Source organism: Pungitius pungitius, chromosome 15 (assembly GCF_949316345.1).
Source record: "Pungitius pungitius chromosome 15, fPunPun2.1, whole genome shotgun sequence".
Lineage (NCBI taxonomy): Eukaryota > Metazoa > Chordata > Actinopteri > Perciformes > Gasterosteidae > Pungitius > Pungitius pungitius.
In genome coordinates this window covers 16995562-17016723 of record NC_084914.1, presented here as the reverse complement: position 1 = coordinate 17016723, position 21162 = coordinate 16995562, and the positions used below count along the sequence as shown (strand labels likewise).

At 41.0% G+C, this 21162-nt stretch overlaps 1 protein-coding gene across 4 annotated transcripts in view; it reads right to left on the bottom strand.

Annotated features, from left to right (window-relative positions):
- The window catches only part of brinp2 (bone morphogenetic protein/retinoic acid inducible neural-specific 2), a 196646-nt gene extending 175796 nt beyond the window's left edge, over positions 1-20850 (bottom strand). For 2 of the 4 annotated variants that reach the window (XM_062557655.1, XM_062557657.1), the window contains exon 1: positions 20051-20850. The gene's annotated coding sequence lies outside the window, so the exon portion shown is untranslated. The remainder of the gene's footprint in view (positions 1-20050) is intronic. The other 2 variants (XM_062557656.1, XM_062557658.1) reach the window with 1 other exon arrangement.
- Positions 20851-21162: the final 312 nt, after the last annotated feature.

The window sequence follows — 21162 nt, the reverse complement described above, 5'->3', positions numbered from 1 at the left end:
GGCCTCAGCTACCCCCTTCCTCTTCAGGGGACCCAGAAGGGAGATGAAACAGTCCTGGTGGATTTTCTAAATTAACTAGTTATAAGGCACTCTATTCCAACATATCAATCCTGATATTTGGTAGAGAGGAAGATGAAGACATGTGTAGTGGCATTTGTAGTAAAACTATGCAACCAAAAGCATGCCAACTGTGTAGGGGTAGGGCAGGACAGGGACGGTCTTTAAAGAGGACATATTGGGCTTATTTTCAGGTTCATACTCATGTTTAAGGTTGTCAATTAGAGCATTCCTTTATGATTTAGATCTATTGGATTATAGAGACCTGTATTCATCATTTTAGTTTAATTTGTCCAAATTCAGAGATAAAATGGAATTCTTTCTACTTAAGAAATAATCCAAGAAAATGCATGACTGGGTATGTGGATTATTTAAAGTAGACTTCTAAAGTAGATTTCTTGTTCATGGTGTAAATTGTCAAAAATTGTATTCAGAATGGGAGATATACAGAAAATACAAGTTTAGGATGAAATTATTTGAACATTAAACTTAACCATTTGTATGGTTTGAAACCTCACGGAGAAAAAATAGTTACACATAGAGTGCATTGTTTGTACACAGAGCCTTTAAAAATCTGTTGCGATTAGTGCTGCAACTAACGATTATTTTGATAATCAATCAATTATTTTTTTGATTACCGTATTTTCGCGACCATACGGCGCACTGAATTATAAGGCGCACCTTCAATGAATCGTTTTTCAAACGTTAATGTGGATATTAACAATATCTCTGAACCTCAGACTTTCGTTCTTGATTAATGAAAACATTCTTGGCAAATGCTTTGGTGCATCTTGCACCGAGAGGCAGCGCTGGAACAGACGGTGGCGCCTCGCGGCGGACCTTCAGCGCGATCCCGACATCCAACTACGAGCTTTAATATACTGTAGCGACTCTCGCTAATGAATCTCTGGACAATGTGCTTATCTTCTGGTTTTATTGTCGAGAAACAGGCTACGGTCGGCCGTAGCCTACGCCGAACAAAAACACACCATCGCTCTCCAAAACAACAACAATTCCCAGGTCCCCATAGGTGGCACTAAGATGAGTGACGTAACATTGTGCGCCCTTCACTGAACATCCCAAAACTCTGTAAAGTGCAACGCCGCTCCAGAACATGAAAACACAGTCTGTTACAATACGCTGTTGGAGCTGTAATTGCCGCGGCTGCTGGCACCAGACTTTCCCTCCAATGGATCCTCGTTAACCAGTATGGATCAACCAATTGAGCCATATATACGGCGCTCCGGATTACAAGGCGCACGAGTCGTTTTTTTAGAAAAAAAAGGATTTTAAGTGCGCCTTATAGTCGCGAAAATACGGTAATCGGAATAAGAAAACAGAATTAAAAAGCTGTAATTTCAAACCCTTTATTCTAAAACAACTGCAAATTCACACTGCAAAAATACTTCAGAAAGTACAGGTTGTTCCTTGAAGATAATAATAATTTATGATAAAAATCAAATCAAATCAGGAAGTTTAACAGGTTTGTTTTAGTCAGAATTTGTTCTCTAAACTGCACATTCAGACACACTCCGAAACACACCCCCATGAAGCTCATTCATTCAATTAATACCATCATTGTAGTGCAAGTTAAATAAATGTATACACCACATCTAAATGCAGCTAATTTAAATTTGTAAATAAATGCATTAGAGGCTTCTTATTTAGCTGCTGGTTTAATGGATCACCTTTACAGCAGGGGTGTCAAACTCATTTCAGGTTCGGGCCAGATATTGCCCATTTTGATCGAACGCGGGCCAGAACAATAAAAGCAGGGGTGGGGAGGGGAGACGCTGACAATCTGACCGGCGGACGGTACGGCTGAATCTCCCGCGGCGGTCCGTGCCGCGGGAGATTCAGCCGTAAATAAAAACGTGTCTTAAGTCTTGCTAACTGTTATTAGCGAGCTAACGCTAGATGGCGAGTAAACAGCAGCAGCAGAAGAGCTGCTGGAGGCTCCTTACGGGACAACGTGGTGCTCTTGTGCAATGTTACGTTGCCGTTGCACATTTTGCCATTGACACACTTTTTGAACATTAAAGAAGTATCGGCAGTGTTTCTAATAATAGATGACTGTGTGATTGCAAAGGCAAAAAATAGAAATACATTTCAATAACTTTATTATTAGGAATTTAAATCTAGGCTTAGTAGTTCAATTTATATCAGACAATACAGAGGGACTGTTTTGCATAAATAAACACTGTTAGGAGAAAAGAGCCCATTTATTGCTATGCAACTGTATAGGGAAACAGAATAGTGAATCTCAATTAACTTTATGTGACCTTTTCTTTTTACATGCAGACAGAAAAACATTCGGAGAGAGATGATTATTATGATATACGATGAAGGCCTCCAACCACAATGGACTAATGCAGTGATTCCCAAACTAGGGAGCGGGACTGCCAGGGAGGGGCTCACAATGTTCCCATATCTTCAAAAAAGCCATGACAAAAAAAAGGTTGGTTTTCAGGTTTATGATCCAGCCAAGGAAATAATGTATTGCACTGGTTGTAGGGCATACGGGAGAAAAAAAGTGAGGTGGTCTTTTTTGTGATTTGGACAAGCAAATCTGGCTAACGAAATTGCAGAGGTGCCATCAAAGCTGTTGAGCAAAAATGTTAATTTAAAGTCCTTGTCGCGGCCTTAAATGAGTCTTGGCTAGAATGAAAACTGACCTTCCAGCATGCTTGGTTAAACGTTTCATAGTTAGTGTGCAACTCGGGTTGCGACTCTTTAAATTGTTAGGTGCATTTTCAGAATCCCTCTTTTGGACATCTCTGTTCACTGCGAAACACTCCTCTTACATTCTGCTATGATGCCATGCTCAAGAAAAAAGAATAAGATATACAATAGTATGACAGCTGCATTGTCGGGTGGCTCAAGGTCTCGCTGACAAAGAATGTATTGTTAAATAGCGCTGGCTGGCACTACTTTTTTGGTTGAGATGGAACAGAAAAGGGTGAATCCAAAAGAAATGATTGTTTGAAGGTTAGCGTCATTGCGAGGGGGAGGAAAGTTGAGAAAGTCACCAGTGATTGTTTTTGTATTTTATGTTATTATTTCATCCGCCAGGAGATGATCGTGTCGTCATCAGTTGTGTTTGTGAGTGTGAGCATCTGTGTGTGTCTGTTCACAGAAAATCCCGCACATTGCTGCATCAAGTGGAAGATTTGATACTGACATGGATTGACAGCTCAACCTCACTTGCTACACTTGGTCGGCCGCAAGGTAGACACGGTGGGTGACAACAGTTTACTCACATTTAAGACTAGTTTATGCTCCTGCGTTTTCAGAGAAACGCAAGGACATGCAGACGCCCTTTGTGTGCCCCTTGCGTGCCTTTTCTTGCTTGCTTGCGTGTGTCGACCCGTTTTTCTAAACTTGCGTCAAACGCCTCGTAGGCTCAGGCAGCCCGCAAGGCTGTGATTGGTCTGCTAACTACATCCTTTCAGGAGTCTCACATTTCCGGTTTCATAGCATAATTCCGCCATTATTAAAACAAAGATTTTTTACCGGAAGAGAGTTTTTGTCGGAAGAAATTCGTAAATATGACCACTTATACAACCAGTCATTGGCAGTCTATAAGGACGCACGGATGGCGTCCGTAGTGGATGCAGATCTCTGCCAACGTCAATTTGCCGGTCGAGGGGTGCACTAAGTTGTGGAAATACGGGACAACGGTGTCTGCGAAAAAAATGCATTGAAAAGCAGCATGGGACAAAAAAGTCAAAAGACAAAAAATAAATAAACAAACCAACGACTTCCACACACAAAGACGTCACTCTCTAGGTTGTCATCAACAAAAAACGTTTTTCCACCTAGTGTTCTGGCGGTGAATTGCTTTGCAACACGCGCAAGCCTTTTTGAACCATGAATTGAAACGAGTCTGTCGACACCAGACATGTTCCAGCCTTTATTGTGGCTATTAGCTAACAGAACCACCAGTACACACCCAGATGGGAGTAGGGAGTAATAACATACATTATTCCCTGGCTTTTTATTGGGCATCGATCTCACATTCAAACATACATTGTTGAAAAAATAGTTTTGAAGCTTCTGATCACAGCAACGCCAGTGATGCAAACATCTATATGAATAACTGAGAGCAAATGTGTTTAATAAAATAAACATCGCTTGCGCTCTAAATGGATATTGAGGACAAAAAAAGACTTAAATAAATAAATACAGTTGATACCTAAACAGAACATGATTAATTTAATTTATTTCTACATTTTTGTATTTATTTATTTATTTATTTACTTGTCATTCTATGTCCGTATGTTAATGAGCTTAGGCGGTCCAAACCTCCTTTTTTTGCCTGCAGTCTTAGTCTAGAGACTAAATAACTATACTTGAAGAGTGATGACTTTTTATACATGTGCAGCGTCAGATCACATTCCTGTTAGGTGTGCTAGGAACATCTTTAATTCTCTTAACTGATTATAGCTTCTCCTCTTCACTTGATTCTAGCCGAGGTTTGAAAATAGTTTAGTCCAGTGTTTCTCAACTAGTGGGTCGCGGACCTTTACATGTGAAAATTAAAAAAAAAAAAATGTCATCCTGTGCTTTTATTTTGAAGGGACAGCGGAGTGTCGGTTTTTTTTCCAGCTCGTCCGTCCACGTTTTCAGTCAGCGCGGCAATTACAACGCGAAAGCACCGCCCACCACCCCCCCGTTTACCGATCGATTTGGGTTGCGGCTTGTCATTAAGGGGTGATGGGTGGGTCACGGAGCCAGACCAGTTGAGAACCACTGGTTTAGTCCATCCATTGAACTGAGAAGGATGACAAGGACATTATCGATTGCTGCAAATATCTTCAGTGTCATTTGAGAAAAATGGCCATAAATAATGTTGAAAGGTTCAGTAAAGCCTGTTTATTAAAATATATTTTATATACACACAAACATACATAGTGCTGTCATTAGCATTATTTTTACTTTCATGTTGATCTTTTTATTCATGTGAAACAGAAAGGAGCTTCGGAAAAAAGAATACAATTCAACACTGATTTCAAATCTATGCTTAATAAGAGCATTTATTTCACTTCCCCTGCGTCATGCAGCTGGTGACAGGGGCATTTACTAGAGCACGTGTACTTATTGTACGTCGCTTTGGATAAAAGCGTCAGCTAAATGACATGTAATGTAATGTAATATTAAGCATACAGTTTGTACAAAGACATCCAACACATTGGACAGGGGGCCTTCAGCGTTGCAGCTGAACTTCAGGGATCAGAACACCAGGCAGAAGATGACCACATGGCCCAGTCCAGTCAACTGCAGGTCAACTCCATGTTGACCTGCAGTTAAAAAGGGTTGAGGTTAGAGGGTAAGTTCAGCCAAAGTAATTTTTATGGTCAACATTTCTACAGAACTGTAGATTTTCACTAGAATTTCTAGATTTTTTAGAACCTTGTTGTAAATATCACTTGTTATACAACTTCCTTGGATTGTGGATGAATATGCCATGAACAACTATAGCATCAGAAAGAGATGGATTGGAATCCCAGTGAGCCAATAAATTAATATATAGGGAACAGAGAGGTAGAATGTACTAAACATCTCTCTAAAACACTGCTTCTCATTTGATCACATTTTTGCAAGTGCTCATGATATGATGAAAAAGAATCCATATGTACAGGTCTCTCTGTTAGTTACATCATGCTTCTGATACATGCACTTTGGAATGAACCTTTCCCAAATAATTAATAATACACAAAAGAACTTAACTTAATGTTAGGTGAGGTTCATGTTGACATTGTCGCATGTAGGAAAGAAAGGTAAGCTGGTAAAAATAAAGTGACTTTATTGACATTATAATCTGAACCCAGCTATGTTTTGTAAAAATAAATAGAAAATAAATGTAACTACAGCTTTAGCTTGAACGTGCTGCCTAAAGAAAACTGTCATGTCCCTTTTAAATTAAAAATATTTCACTTATTGAGTTTATGAATGCAGTACTATCATAAAGGTCAAACTGATGCAGTTGTGCTTAATTAAATATCTGTCAAATCTGACCCCATTCAACTTCATTTTATCCAGTAACAGCACAATTGCAAATTATCTGATATACTGAAGAGTTTATTCCATGGCAACTGTGTAAAAATTCCAAAGTTACCATCAGTAAATATTAAGTAAATTTGCAAGACGATCTACAGACACTTTTAAAATATAATAAATTAAACTACAAAAAAACAAACTTGACATTATTACCTTATTCCATACTGCACCCTCCTCTAAACAGCTGCGCCATGTCCCAAGTGGTGTGCCCCTCAAAGGAGAATAAAAAATATAAGTTGCTCCTCTGGTCATAGGAGGACCGAACACATCCTGCGCCAAGTCCTCTGTCACTTTATCCAGCTGAAACTGAAGAGTGTCTTTCTTAACGTGCTTCTTTAAATCGTTTGATATAGTTTGTAAAAACAATGCCATGTAGCCAACATCTGCCAAAGACCGATAGTAGACCAGGAGCGATCACACTCCTGTGACAATTTCCTGCTTCCGACAGACGTGTAAACATTAAACCCCTGAACACACCCTCATTTTTTATAATTTTTGAAGATCAGGGGGCGCTGCATTTAATCATTAAAGATGTGCCTTTTTAGCATATTTTAAAATGTCTTGTCGTAAAAGACCAAACTCCTCCCAGGGATTAAATCTGATTCTTTTCAAATCCACGCAGTGTGCTCTTGAGACCTTGGGCTCTAAAAGTTGCATTTTGCCGGAAGGAACTATGTGCGTAGGGAGCAATTAAAAAAAAACACCTTTTGAAAGATTTCGAAGGAAGTTGGGTCATGTATGGTATTTTGAGAGGATTTTATTTTGGGATGGTACATAAGTATGTCTTGGTTATCCCCGAGTCACACCCTTGGGCTGTGTACTATAAACATGTAACTATGGATTGTTTCCTTTTTAAATCCAATCTGAAATTGACCAGATGTAGTCTTGTGATTAAGATATTGAAGGAAACTAGCTCGTATATGGTACTTTGAGAGGCTTTAATTTTGCACTGGTACATCAAAATGTTCTGGTTCTCACTAAGCCACATCATGGTGATGTGTACTCTCTGAAGTGAAATTACCGTGTAACTATTATACGTTGCCTTTTATTTATAACCTGAAATTGACCAAAAGGAAGGAAACCATGTAGCTCATTTATGGTATTCTGAGAGGCTTTAATTTTGTAATGGTAGATCAGAATGTCCTGGTTATATGTTGACAGAAAAGGCCTAAGGCCATGAAAATGTTAAAGATAAAGTTTGCAAAGCATTCATGGCGTTGCTCCACACGGTTAACGACCACTGACCTGCGAACGCTGCGTCCTCTGACGCATTTGTAACAGTCCGGCCAGTTCCCCGACGTGCAAGGAGTAGCGAGGACCCGTCCAACGCTGCTCGCAGCTTTAATTTTTCTCTTGTCTTCTCTCTAGCACCTTGAAATACAACCATAAGTAGAGTAGTGTTGTTGTTATTGTACAAATTAAGAGTCCAACCTCCTGAGGAGAACCCTTAAGGAATTGAATTAGTGAAATAAATGAATTTTTAGGAGAGGCTCAAGGAGTAGGGCTGTGCCGCATATACCGGTATAAGATCTCCTTACGGTATCAAATTCTCACATACAGTTCATACCGGTGTTACGCCATAACAACTGAAGTTGCTCTTCGGCGGGCGGCAGATTTTTTTTTCACTCGTCATCGTGGAGCGTCCGGAGCTAGTTGTCACACGTGTGTTGAGAGTGAGTCTTGGTTATAATTTTGACGTGGCGTGTTGTGCTTTGTGCAGGAGGGTGGGATGGGTTTTGCCACTGCACAGAAAGAAAAACCCCAACAAATTTCCTTTTTACTTAATCCGTAGAGGATTTATTTTTTCCAAAGCTGCTTCCGAATATCCTTACTGTTTAAGCCTATGAGTTGTGTAGAAAAATGACTCATTAATGAGTTTTTCTTTGGCTGAGGGATTGTTCCGGGAAGGTCAAGAGCAAAATGTTTGCAAAGTGAAAAGTTCTCTTCTGAGTCTTATGTCCCGCTTAGATTATCATGGAATTTAGAAAAATTGTCAAAAGAACTGCATACCCACTTCCTTCCTTTATAACTTCTTGACCCCCACATGTGGATAAAATCCATCCCTTCAAAGATTTATGAACTGAATTGATAGAAATTAACTACCCGCTAAAAATTGTTCTACTCGGTGTATACTAAGATACGTCAAAACATTTTTTTAATCTTTGTCATAAGCACATTGCTGGGCGTAGTGATGTGATCTACGTTTTCCTACAACTCATCACCAGCGTAAGTAGTTGATATCTCCTCATACCCTTGTGGTATTTAAGTGACAATACTACTTGGTAGGGATTAGGAAAACAAGCTTTGAGACAAATAAGTCAATTTATGGCTTAGAATAACTAAAAGTAGGGATACTTAAATTTAGAAGTTTCCGAACAAACAAGTCAACGTTGAGCCTGAAATAACTATTGAAGTGACATCACATAGCTTCCATGACATGCTTCTCCATTTAAAGTTAATCCAAGCAAAACGTTGATTTAATAAATTACGGAAGTTATGTGATAAATAATGATGACAACTGGTTTAACACAGGACACTGAATGCAATCTTTGCTGCTTTTATACTCCCATCAGCTGTCTCACATGGGATATATACATATTATAGGTCGTTATTTTTAGTAAGTAAAGCTGCAAAACCATTCGCTACATAGAACAGTCTTTTTCCTATGATGAAAGCTTTTGCTTTTTTACGCCACGCAATTCTCCCACCCATTCCCAAAGAGTCCACTGCAGCGGATGCATAGCAGCAAAGACATTCTCGGGTTTACTGTATTCCTGTGCTTGAATATCTTACATGAAAAGGCAATGCATCGTTACTGAGTCATGCATAAGTGATGTAGAGGTCTAAAACTTGTCATCCAGGTCCCTGTCAGACGCTGGAAGAGGAACATTAAGGAACACCAAACTCTCTCAGCACTCGAGCAGTGCATTATTCATACCGTTATCCACACACTATGACTTCTGATGACTGCATGCATGTCTCACCCTGTAGCTTATTCTCCTGCCTCTCCATTTCCTGACAATGACTAGGAAGGACATTTAGTGTCGATAAACACAATGATTATCAGTTGCGCCGTTGATCTGTGTATTGAACCGAAAAACCCAGTCATCAGCTCTGATATGCAAACCTGCCGCCCCCATTGATTTTTTTTATGTTGCCACTGAAGAAGATTTAACCACCATCACACACGTACATAACCTGCAAGAAGCCGAAAACAGAACAATTGTAAACTTACGTGACCCACTTAATTAAGATTTAGGTGCTCGCTGCTTATGTAAGTAATCAGTAGATCCTCTTTGTTTCGGGAGAGAGGTCCATAAGGGTGAGAAAAGGGGAAGAGAAAGTTGAAGTGAAGAGGTGAGAGTATGGCTCCCTGTGCATTACTTTATATTCACGCTGTTTTACATCATTCATACAGGGTAGAGAATTTCACATCACTAAGATACTTGTGCGCCACTTGAATACATTTTACAGCCAAACATTCTCAACAACTCATTCCCTTCGGATCAAGTGGATCGTTTCAAAGTCTGATCAAGTGGAACGGCCGGATGCGCTTATTAAAAAGCTATCAGGCTGCCAAATCAGTCTGTCAGCTTTGCGGGGAACATCTACGAAGAAGCAGTTATGGCCTTCCTGCCCGTTCACGCACTGCAATCGCGGTTCCACATGTGAGAGAAGAGAGCTCATTCCATCATTGGTGTTATGTAGTGCACAGATGCCAACGGGAGGCAGAAAAAAGGTCTGTTTAACATTAAACCATTCTTACTCTTGGACATACTCCAAACACCTTTTATATATTTTGAGTCATTTCAGGAATTTAATGTTTTGTACATCTTTGTACACATGACATCTAGTCTGACATCCCGGGAGAGGGATCCCTCCTCTGATTATTATTTATTTATTTAAGGGTTTATTTTTGGAGTTTCCTGTGCCGATGTGAGCGTTTCGGTACAGACTGTAAAGCCCTCTGGGGCAAATTTGTAATTTGCAATTTTGGGCTATACAAAATAAAATTAACTGAATTGAATTATACATTGTATGCAACCAGAGAAAAATGTATGTATGCCCATGTATTGATACTAGTATTGCGTTATTGCATTAATGAATGAATGCCATCATTATTTAACCGGGAGATAATATTTAAAAATATATATTATTATTTGATAGACCGCTTCTCACCGGCTCTGAATACACATACAGACAAACCATGGTTCACAGGAGGGGATGATGCTGATCAGTGTTGGCTTGGGAGGGGCGTCATCACGTGTTTCAACCAATGAGAGCATTTGGGGGCTGGCCTAAAACTGCTGCAGGGCTCACATAAAACCAGAAAAGATTTTTAAATCTTTAAAATCATCTTAAAATCATTTTAAATCTCTTCTGATGCCGGAGTTTCAAAACTTAAAAGGTTATTAATAAGCTGCATGTCTGTAAGTGTTTTTTCTTCTTTTGACTGAGATTCTTCATAGGAAATCCAGTATGTTTATTTTGTTAATATATTCCTAAAAAGGATGCTTTGGCAAGGATTGTTTTATAGAAGGTTCAACAAAAAGCATGAAAAAAATAAACTGGTTACATTATCACTTCACATAAATTACCATAAAGTGCTATAATTCTATCATGGAACAGATTTTTGTCTAGTGTTTGTAGGAGTGTTCCAAGGGTATAAACACAAATATGTATAAATACATTTATCTATTATCCACACCCAATACTTTTCATTTGATGAGTTTTAAATCTGTAGTTTGGAGTTGACAGTGAGGGGATTTTTACATAAACTAGTTATTTATAAAAAACTAGTTTATGAGAAAATATAGTAATTACTGATGTTTTTTTAATCAAGCCAGAATGCCGAGACCTTCATTTGACAGAAAAAAATAATGAAGCACAACACATTAGTTTTGGGGAAAAGGGCCCTACTGAAAAGTGAGGAAGGCCACCACATGCTTTAATTTTTGGACAGATTTCGGTTCCTGAGCCGATTGAAACACTTCATTTACACACTGTGACGACAGCGTCCTCGCAGCAGCTAACGATAGCATAGCCTGTGTAGCTACAGTGGCTAGCTAGCCATCTACCTTCTATTTCTATTTATTTAAGTTTCCCGCCATAATTAAAATGTCCACGTTCTTTCACGGTGCACGGCACTATTGGCCCAACGGACGCAGGCAGACGATTGCGCGCGCACAGACACGTGCGCGTAGTCAGGAGAGCACGCGCTCACCAGCGGAAACAGAGCGTGCGTCCGCTGGTTCCCCCCACCGAAGGATTAAACCCAGTGTGTAGCGGCGTTCCTTTGTTTGTTCGTCATTAAGTCGCATTGAGATGCAGACACGCGACTCCTTTTTGTCTTTATTTTACGCAGCAAAGAGTTGACAAAAATGTAGAAATAATAATAAATTCTACCACACGGTAGATAAACAATATGCTCTCGTGTTCAATGCAGCTCTCTGTGTTGCACCCGCTGCCTTCATGACGTCAATACATTGAGACAAACAAGGAGAGTCAATACAACATTTAATGCTTTCAATATGTTACATATCTTTAGTTCCTGCACAATGAGCATGAATCAGGAATGAAAAAATGATTAATATGCCCCAAATTCCAATGAAATAATATATAACTTCAAGCTCTTGGGGAAACACCAAGTCAGTTAACTGTAAACAGTTAATATATTATTCATAGTTTGAATTTAAAAGGTTCAAAGCCGTAGTTTGAAGCCAAGTGTTTTTTATTCATTTATATTTACAGTATTGTTTAAACAGTTAATGTATTGTTCAATTTGAAGATTTTGCCTTGGCATTTCAATTATTGTTTTGTCCTTTTTTCTTTAAGTTTAGGCACCGGTATCGTTTTAAAAGCACCGGATTAAAAAAAACGATATCCATTCCTAGATGTAATACTACAGCATTATCTCAATCTCAGTTCTGGATTAGTACAATTTAATTATTTTCAAGGTTAGTACATAATAATTCACATCTGAAACAAAAGCCATGCACTTGACTTGATGAGCAAAGATGAAATAAGAATGCCAAAACATTTGTATAGAATTTAAAATTTAATTTAAAACATGAGTTTAATGTCTCAATCTCTACTTTCATGATGTTAATTTAGCAAAGGATTTACCAGGTTTGGACTTTCTCCTCAACAGTGCACTCTAAGCCAGTCAAGATCACTAATGGCGTTGTATAAAAGGAGAAATTGGCTTCTAATGGTCATACATCATATTCAGCGTACGGTTCAATTGGACGCTTCATAGAGATTATTGAGAGTATATTATCCCTGTGCATTTATTAGCTAAACTTCAATAGTTGACCATCTTATTAAAAACTGTGAAGGGGATTTGCTGCTATTGACACAGAGGAATCAAAACATTAAGTGGGAGGAGCTCATGTTTGTGTGTGACTTTAATCGGGCAAATGTGTGTGTTGTGTACATGTGTAAACTCTGGTGGGGGCCAATGTGCTTCATAAATTCTTGTGTGTGTGCAAGTGCATTCATCTGTGCCTAGTGGCAATATGCTCCATTAAAGTGTGTGAATAAAAGGCTGTTCAAGCGCTGTAAATTAAGGGTGACGGATAAAGAGGTCATGGAATCCCTGTTTGACGAGCTGAGCACAGCACAAAGTTGTGTTTGCATTGGTCGTGATGCCGGTTCTCAGTGATCTGAAGCGATGGGGCTTGTGGCTCACTTTTCACGCCATGTGTTCTTCCATCAGAGGGTCTCCAGCATACTTGCCAACCTTGAGACCTCAGAAGTAGAGAGATATTCAAAAGGACTGGGGGGGGTTCTCCTCAGGAGGTTACTCTAATTTGTACAATAACACTACTCTACTTATGGTTGTATTTGAAGGTGCTTCGCAGCCTGTAGCACAGCCCTTGAAGGAGCGTAGCTATGAGCAGCACCTGTGATATTCAATTTGCAGGAAAGGGGGCGTGTCATCGCCCGGCTGGCACCTGTAGCCATGACACCTCTTTGCTAAGAGACGAGGGGCAGATGCTCCCTCCCTCTCCCCCTCCCCCTTTACTCACGTTAGTCTCATCTTTTTCCGTTCTAATTGCCGCGCTTGACTTCAAGGTGTAACCTTTATTATTGTTCGGTCTGAAACGGCGTGCCCAGTGACGGATGGTATAGCAATATTGTTGTCCGGGTGGAAATCGTGAGAAATTCGGGAGAAAGGTCGGTCCGGGAGATTTTCGGGAGGGGCTTTGAAATTCGGGAGTCTCCCGGAAAAATCGGGAGGGTTGACATGTCTGGTAATATTGAGGATGTTTTTAGCATCATCTAATATAATGATAAAAATATGTATTTTTTCTCACCACTAGTCAAATCTGCCATACAGTCTCCATAGATATAAGACGTTGTAATTGTACAATTGTAATATAAGACCAAAAGGTGTTCATTTCCAACAGTCTAAATACATGACACAGCCCAAAATGCCAACTGCTGACACACCACGTGGCCTTAACATCAGTGGTAGACCTGGGAAGTGCTCTAGACAGGCTTAAAAGACATCAGAAACACGTGCATATAAAGCCGCTCTGACCCACTCTATTTCCAGGTATGATCTCTGTGGCTGCTGATGGACTTGAGCACAACCCTCCCCACACTTAATCAGAACAAACAGCCTAAAGACAACTATGAATTAGATCAGATAATGTCTGAACCCGGAATGTTTGAGATCAAACGTCAGACTGTCCAGCACAATTAAAGAAACGAGGACAACCGGCCCCATGCCCAGCCAGTACCACGGGAATCTCGCTGATCGGCGTGAACGACGCGCAGGATCTGCATCTCAGGCAGCAATCCTAACACACTCTAAAAGCAGGAAGCTGCAGGTCTACGCCATGGGATGAACCACTCGCCTCTTCTTCCACCTTTATGATGACGAAAGAAAACATCAGAAAGACGGGAAGGCAGGTAGACCGCAGATCAGCAAGCCTGTTTCAAGCTTTTGAATTCTTTTTGTTATCCGTGTTCCTGGGCAAGTTATTGTGCAAGGTATGAAGGTAAGTAACTAATGTTGATTTAAAAATTACAGAAACCAGTGAAAACTGGGGTGAGGGTTTATTAAAGATTGATCATCCAATTCATATACACACTGAAATTATATCAGCCATTATGTAATATGTCATGCCAACATACATACTTATATAGGGTGAAATTATGTATGTGCTTAATTGGCTCTTAAGAGCTGGAATATTATTTTATTGACTGAGGGTTAATTGGTCTAAGATTCATCCAACCCTAGATGGAAAATTCCGATGCCAACAGCCCCCAAACTAGGCCAATAGGTTCATTGATTTCCCGAGCCATATGAGCTAAAGTCTAGTCTGCTTCCTTTGAGCGATGCTTTTAGATGCAGGAGGATGTTTGACAGAGCAGATGTCTCGGATGCTAACATTTGGGTTTAATAGTACTTGAAATGGATTTGCACTACAGCTCTGATTGATGGCATTCCTCTCATAGCATCTATATATATATATATATATATATATATAGATGCTATATATATATATATATATAGATGCTATGAGAGGAATGCCATCAATCAGAGCTGTAGTGCAAATCCATTTCAAGTACTATTAAACCCAAATGTTAGCATCCGAGACATCTGCTCTGTCAAACATCCTCCTGCATCTAAAAGCATGGATTTGCACTACAGCTCTGATTGATGGCATTCCTCTCATAGCATCTATATATATATATATATATATATATATAGATGCTATGAGAGGAATGCCATCAATCAGAGCTGTAGTGCAAATCCATTTCAAGTACTATTAAACCCAAATGTTAGCATCCGAGATATATATATATACACACACACACACACACATTTTATAGGCACGTCAATCAATAAGAAATTACTTTGGCTCCACATTAAATGGGAACACCTTTTTAATCCAGCAGTACTATATTGCTTACAGATTTTCACCATTACATACATACAAATACTATATATATAAAAACATCATGTGGGCCGATCAATACCTGTAGATTGGCTGGTGAGCATTCCTACACGGTTCATAAAATGAAAAGAAATAGCACCTTTGAAGTAAACACACACACCAGAGAAGGTTGGGAGAAGCCTTATTTCCATGGTCTTTGCTGTGCTTTGTGCCAGGATCTTTTTTTATAGCAGTGCCTTTCTTACTATAACATTTTAAAAACCAAAAGATTCTAATATAATTAATACATAATCATATGAATATAATTCAAAATACCCCAAACCTTTGTTAAAATTTGTGCAGACTCATTTTTAAACACTTAAACAAAGCACCACGAGATATGCATCATCATCAATTCTGCCACAAGCCCTTGTCAGATCCTCATTTTGAGCTATAAAATGAGAATTTTTTATTAATACAATTTTAAAATTTTATAAAAAGGGTTTATCAGCATCCTCGCCGAGTGAGATGATACCACTACGGCAGACTAATCGAACATAAGTTTGCGGTTTCTTGTCCTGTATTCAAAGCAAAGCTAACTAGAGTTAGCTCAATCTTTTTGTCAATCACAATTTTAAAAACATTACATTGGTTTTCAGCCATACATTGACCACTACATTTTTTCAGAACTTTCAATATTAGATGACAATTAATGATTAGATGCATATTCTCACAACCCGCCCTGGCAAACAAAATCCATGGTTACCCACAGCAGGCTGACGGATGGATTGCACAGCCACAGACACACACACAGGCCATAGACAACTAAAATACAGGTAGATGAAATCCAGCGTTCTGATTGGTTGAGAGTGAGTCACGGGGATACCAAAATTATTACTTCGATACTATACCTGCCAAAATATTACGATACTCGATACTTTCGATTCAATACTACAAATAAGATACTGGAACATTTATCTATAATAGTAAAGGTTCCATTTTTTTACCAGCTTGTTCCTGCCCAGCTTTTTGAACACTTTACAAATGGCATTCATATTAGTATTAGCCCACAGCACGATATTAATGAAAACGACGCTGGTAAAATCATAGCATTGATAATACACGGCTATGAAGTCCGTATCTGACTATATGACTACATAGTTATTTCCATATGTATGAATTAAATCATTTTTCAGATGTGTGTTTGAGGTGGAAGAAAATCTAAAGCTATGTGGGTTGGGTACATTAAAGATGGACACATAATAAAAGGGCAATTTTCCCCCTTTATTGAAAAATGACAATGAAAATTGCTTCAAGTGTATATTATTTAGTACAATTTTGTGTGCATTCTGACCTCATGATCACATAGGCCCACATGAGTGAAATTGTAGGTTATTTTGCATGTATATATTTCTGATGGACTATTCAGTAACTTATTTGCTGTCTTGCTTTGTCTCGTGTTGCACTTGCTTGATGTTTGACTGTTAGGAAAGTTGTTGTCAAGCAACAAACCCAGCTACAGGCTGCCATCTCTCACGGTTTCCCTGTGTGACACATGCTTTTGTGTGTTTTCACACACACACACTCACGCCACACATCCAATGTCTCACGCTAAAAAAAACTAAAAAAAACAATCCACGCTGGTTTACATGCACATACGGGGACTATTTTTCGCTGGACTACGGAAATGCGATACACAACGTTTGGTGGCTACAACTATTTTGTGCTGAGGCAGCTATTTACTTACTATTTATAATTTCGCTGGTAACCGTATAATAAAAGCATTAAGAAGGTACTTGAGGCAGTACTTTATCTTCAATAATGTAACTGTTCGAGGGTTGCCGGCCCGATGCGCAGCACCTAACTACACCCCCATACTGTTACATTATTGGACAATAAAGTACAGCCTCTCGTACCTTATGGTTCGGCAGTCTGACTTGAACAGTGTACAGGCTTTTGAAGTTCATCTTAAAAGGCACAGCTGAGGGATGAGACCCAAATGTGAAAGCCAGGTTATTATGTATCAATCGTTTAAAAGGCTGCATTTTCAATATGTCGTCTATATATCACGTGTCCTCGCAGCAAGAAGGGCACGGCCATATCATACAGCTCTAGTCAATTTCTAAGGAGCACACACGTGGAGTGCAAGCACTTACATCCATATACCCGCATTAAGCCAATGTTCTCTCCTGCGGACTGATTCGCGATGAAGTGCAGCGGCGGATTCCACTTTTCGGCACTTACATCCATATACCCGCATTAAGCCAATGTTCTCTCCTGCGGACTGATTCGCGATGAAGTGCAGCGGCGGATTCCACTTTTCGGCTTTTGCATTGCAGAGAGAAGGCGAAAGGTCGGGAAACGGAGCGCCCTGGAAATGCACAACCTTGGAAGACGGCGGTGTGAGAGAATGGGAGGGGGAAATAAGTGGGAAAAATGAGAGCTAACAAGAGATGTCAAATGGATTCCTCTTTTTTAAAAGGACACTGAAGCAGGGTTATCATTATTTCTCTCACTGAATGTGATTTCTCTGGTACTTTCCGAAAACGCTCGCCGTGTGAATGTATTATTGGGATGGGAGAATATTTCAGAAGCAACAGCTGCTTGCAGTAGACTGCAGTGGAAATTAAGCCACCTTTCCGTTTCATTTTCAGGGAATTCATTAAACCTAAAGCAGCGCTTTTGGGAAGAGAATAAAATAGCATCATCAAAACATCAATGCCGCCTTGCTTTAAAAAGCGTGAGCGCCGCAAATATCTGCATAATTATACAACATTACTGAGAATAATGAACTGACATCTTTAAGAGGTCCTTCCTGGAGTCGTTAGCAATGAAATGTGTCTGTTGAGGCCCCTCTACTTCAGCTGAGGGGTACTAGCATGTAAAGTCATTTTCATACAGAGGAATGTACTTATGGAGATCTACTGTATATTAATGATTCTTCCTCAGCTTGGAATTACACACGGGCCTGAGCAATATGAGTATAACAATAGTATTCCCCCCAACTTCAGGGGGGGCGGGGGGGTAGTGGTCGGGGAAATGGTTTGGCCGACCAGGGGAGGGGGATGTATTAGTCAGGCAAACGCTCTGGTGCTCTTCGCCCCGCTGCTGCTGCTGCGAGCGCCACACGGACATATTCGTGACATATTAACGTCAGCGCGGAACTGCCATGCGTGGAAAAAAAACAACCAAAAATATGGCAGAGGAAACACGGGAGAATTTTGATGTAACTTTGCAGAGGTGTTCCTGCACTAAAAGGATGTGTAAAAAATAAGCTTTGAATTGTGGGTTTTATTCCTCCTACTGCAGTTATCGTCCCAGACACAGACAGCTTTATGAGTCTCAACGACAACAAGCGGCAACAAAAGCTACATTAGAACTCATCTTCCCTCCTACTCAGTGTTGTCTAATGCTGTCTGCCGTCTGGGCGATAATCTAATAAATATGCCAGATGCGACGTAAGTGCACTGTGAGGATAATTTATTTTTTAAAAGGCATTCTTATGTGTTTCCAACACCGTGCAACATTAGTTCTACAGTCATTTGTATCCAGATTCCTGTATTCTCTTGTTCATCAGTGAGCTCCCACAATAGCACCAGTCATATTAATAAGAGAACAGAGCTCAGTATGATATTCGCCAGGGTCCCATTACGTACCACACGCATTTTGAGAAACACCCCATTGTCATTCCTGGGGAGCTAAAATATGCACTTATTTCCGCCCAAACTGCTATTTATTACTAAACCTAACAAGTTCTGTAATATAGACCTAGAAGAAGCCCAGGGGGGCTACGTGTCAACAACAAACCTCTGTTAATGACAAACTGAGAATGATAACGGGACATCAGAACACAGGATCCGGTTTAATCACATATGTAAAGCTGGGGAACATAACACACTTTGTCACATTTCCATTATGCGCCGGGGGACCCAGCCAAGGCTGACACCGGGACAGTGTTGTCCGACCCTCCAAGTGCGAGTAAACATATAACTGTTTGAGTTGGGTTTCCACTGTTTCTCCCTCCCCCATGATTGGTTTGACAGGACCTCTCTCCCACCCCAGGGAGTCTGCCGGTGGTGGTTGTGGCGTTAAGTGTAAATCTAAAGGCAGCGGCTCCTCCTCTCACAGGATTTCTTTCGGGCCACATTGAGTAGTCTCTCGACAAAATAGCTGACAGGTAAATGCTGTGCTTACATGGTTCAGTGAATTTGTGAAAAATGGTACCGTGAGTAGACGGCATTCTGGGTGACTGATGGAGCAACAATATCACGCACACAAACCCACACTCAAAAGAGACACACTGAGGAAAGGAAGACAGGCAGCAACCTCCCTCACACACATACACACACACACACACACACACACACACACACACACACACACACACACACACACACCGATAAGGCAAAGCGGAAGTTGAAGGACAAGTCAGCCCGTTGATGTTGTAAAATGATGGCTACGTGTGTAGATTGTGGTTTGCACACAGATTATCACGCATACGTTAGAGAAAAACATTTAGCAAAGTTACTTTATGCAAAGACTAAATGTAACGTGACCGCACACATATTTCCGGGTATGCAATTCAGCATCTGCACTCATTAAAAAAACAACCCGTGAAAACACACGGATGTGCGCGCACGCACGCACACACACACACAAAACCTGCGTGAAACGTTGACGTCTAAAGACCCACGTGTGACCACCACATGGGTTTTTGCACTTGCACACATATTGACGGAAAGGGTCACGTTCCTTCTACCAGCCGCGTTTAGATGACGTTAAATCCTAAATCCTTCCGTCTCGCCCGCCCGCCCCTCTCATCCACCGTGCGTCACGACTTTCTGAGCGCTGCCCAACCCGCAAATGACCGTCCGATTCCCGCGTATGTGCGCACAGAATCGGATATTTGGGGCTGACTGCGCGTAAATACAAAATGTGCGCGCTGGGCACCGGATTAAAAAAAACTCCGCAGAGACCCGCACAATGTGTGCACCTTTTATATTGGCGTTGATTCCCCTCCCGCGTGGGACACGCAAACTCACCCAGCGTTCGAGCGCAGGTCCTTCTCGTTCGTCGTCTCCTGGGGTGTGTGTGTCCGTGTATCCAGTGAAATAAATAAAAAACGAGGTGCGTGGGTGAGAATGGCAAAAAGGCGCAAACGAACAAGTGGACGGCGGCCAACCAGCACCGACTTCCCTCCTCTCTCTATCTATCTATCTATGGGTACCTCACTCCATACCCTTTTGCCGGGGCAGGTCAGGCACTAATAATCCAAACATTGTCCTCCTCATCAGCTCACAAATGGGATTGGAAATAGTCCGTCTCGAGGCACCAGTTTAGAGTTTGGAGGAATGTGTTCCCCTCGCTGACCGGAGACGCTGCGCGTCGTTGTCCCGTTTTCAGAACGGTCCACGATCTTACAAAAATCCCAATTACGGTGTTAGAATGTGGGAAAATGACCGGGGAAGTGTTTGCTTTACGAAAAGGCAAGCAGAAAATAATTGAATAAAATCCCAAGACAATGTGCTCTTCTCTCACTTCCGTCACCGGACACTAAACAATCAGAAAAAGCTCTCCCTTCGGAGGGGTCTTACCTGCGGCCAAAACGAATACGCGCAGGTATCCACCAACTGTGCACCCTCCTCCTCCTCTCCCTATGCGTGCGTTTTTATTTCCGGTCTCGGTCTCTCCGTGCGACGGTCATCACTCAGTGTCAAGCCCGGCGTTTTGTTTCTGCAAGTAGCTCAGGGAAGCGCCTCTTCCCACAAGCGCTTTCCGCTCCTCTCCCTCTCTCGCATCTCCTCCACCAACTGTGCTCACCCTCCCGGTGTGAAGCCGCGCCCCCCTTCACACCCACATACACGCACACACACCAACACAAATGCAACCCTCGGCAGTGATTGGCTGAAAACCGCAGAAGAGGAGGGGGAGGGACTTGCGTGCTGCGATGATGCACGCTGAGGAGAGAGAGAGGTGGACGGGAATTAGAGGATGGAGGAAGATGGACCTCAAATGAAACGGGGGATGAGGATGGAGAGAGAGATGAGAGAACTGGTATGAAAGGGGAGTTGAAGAAGAGAGAGAGTAAGCCAAGGACAAAGGATAGAGAAGGGAGAGGTAAACTGAAGGTGTTTGAGTGTGGGGGGGCAGTGGC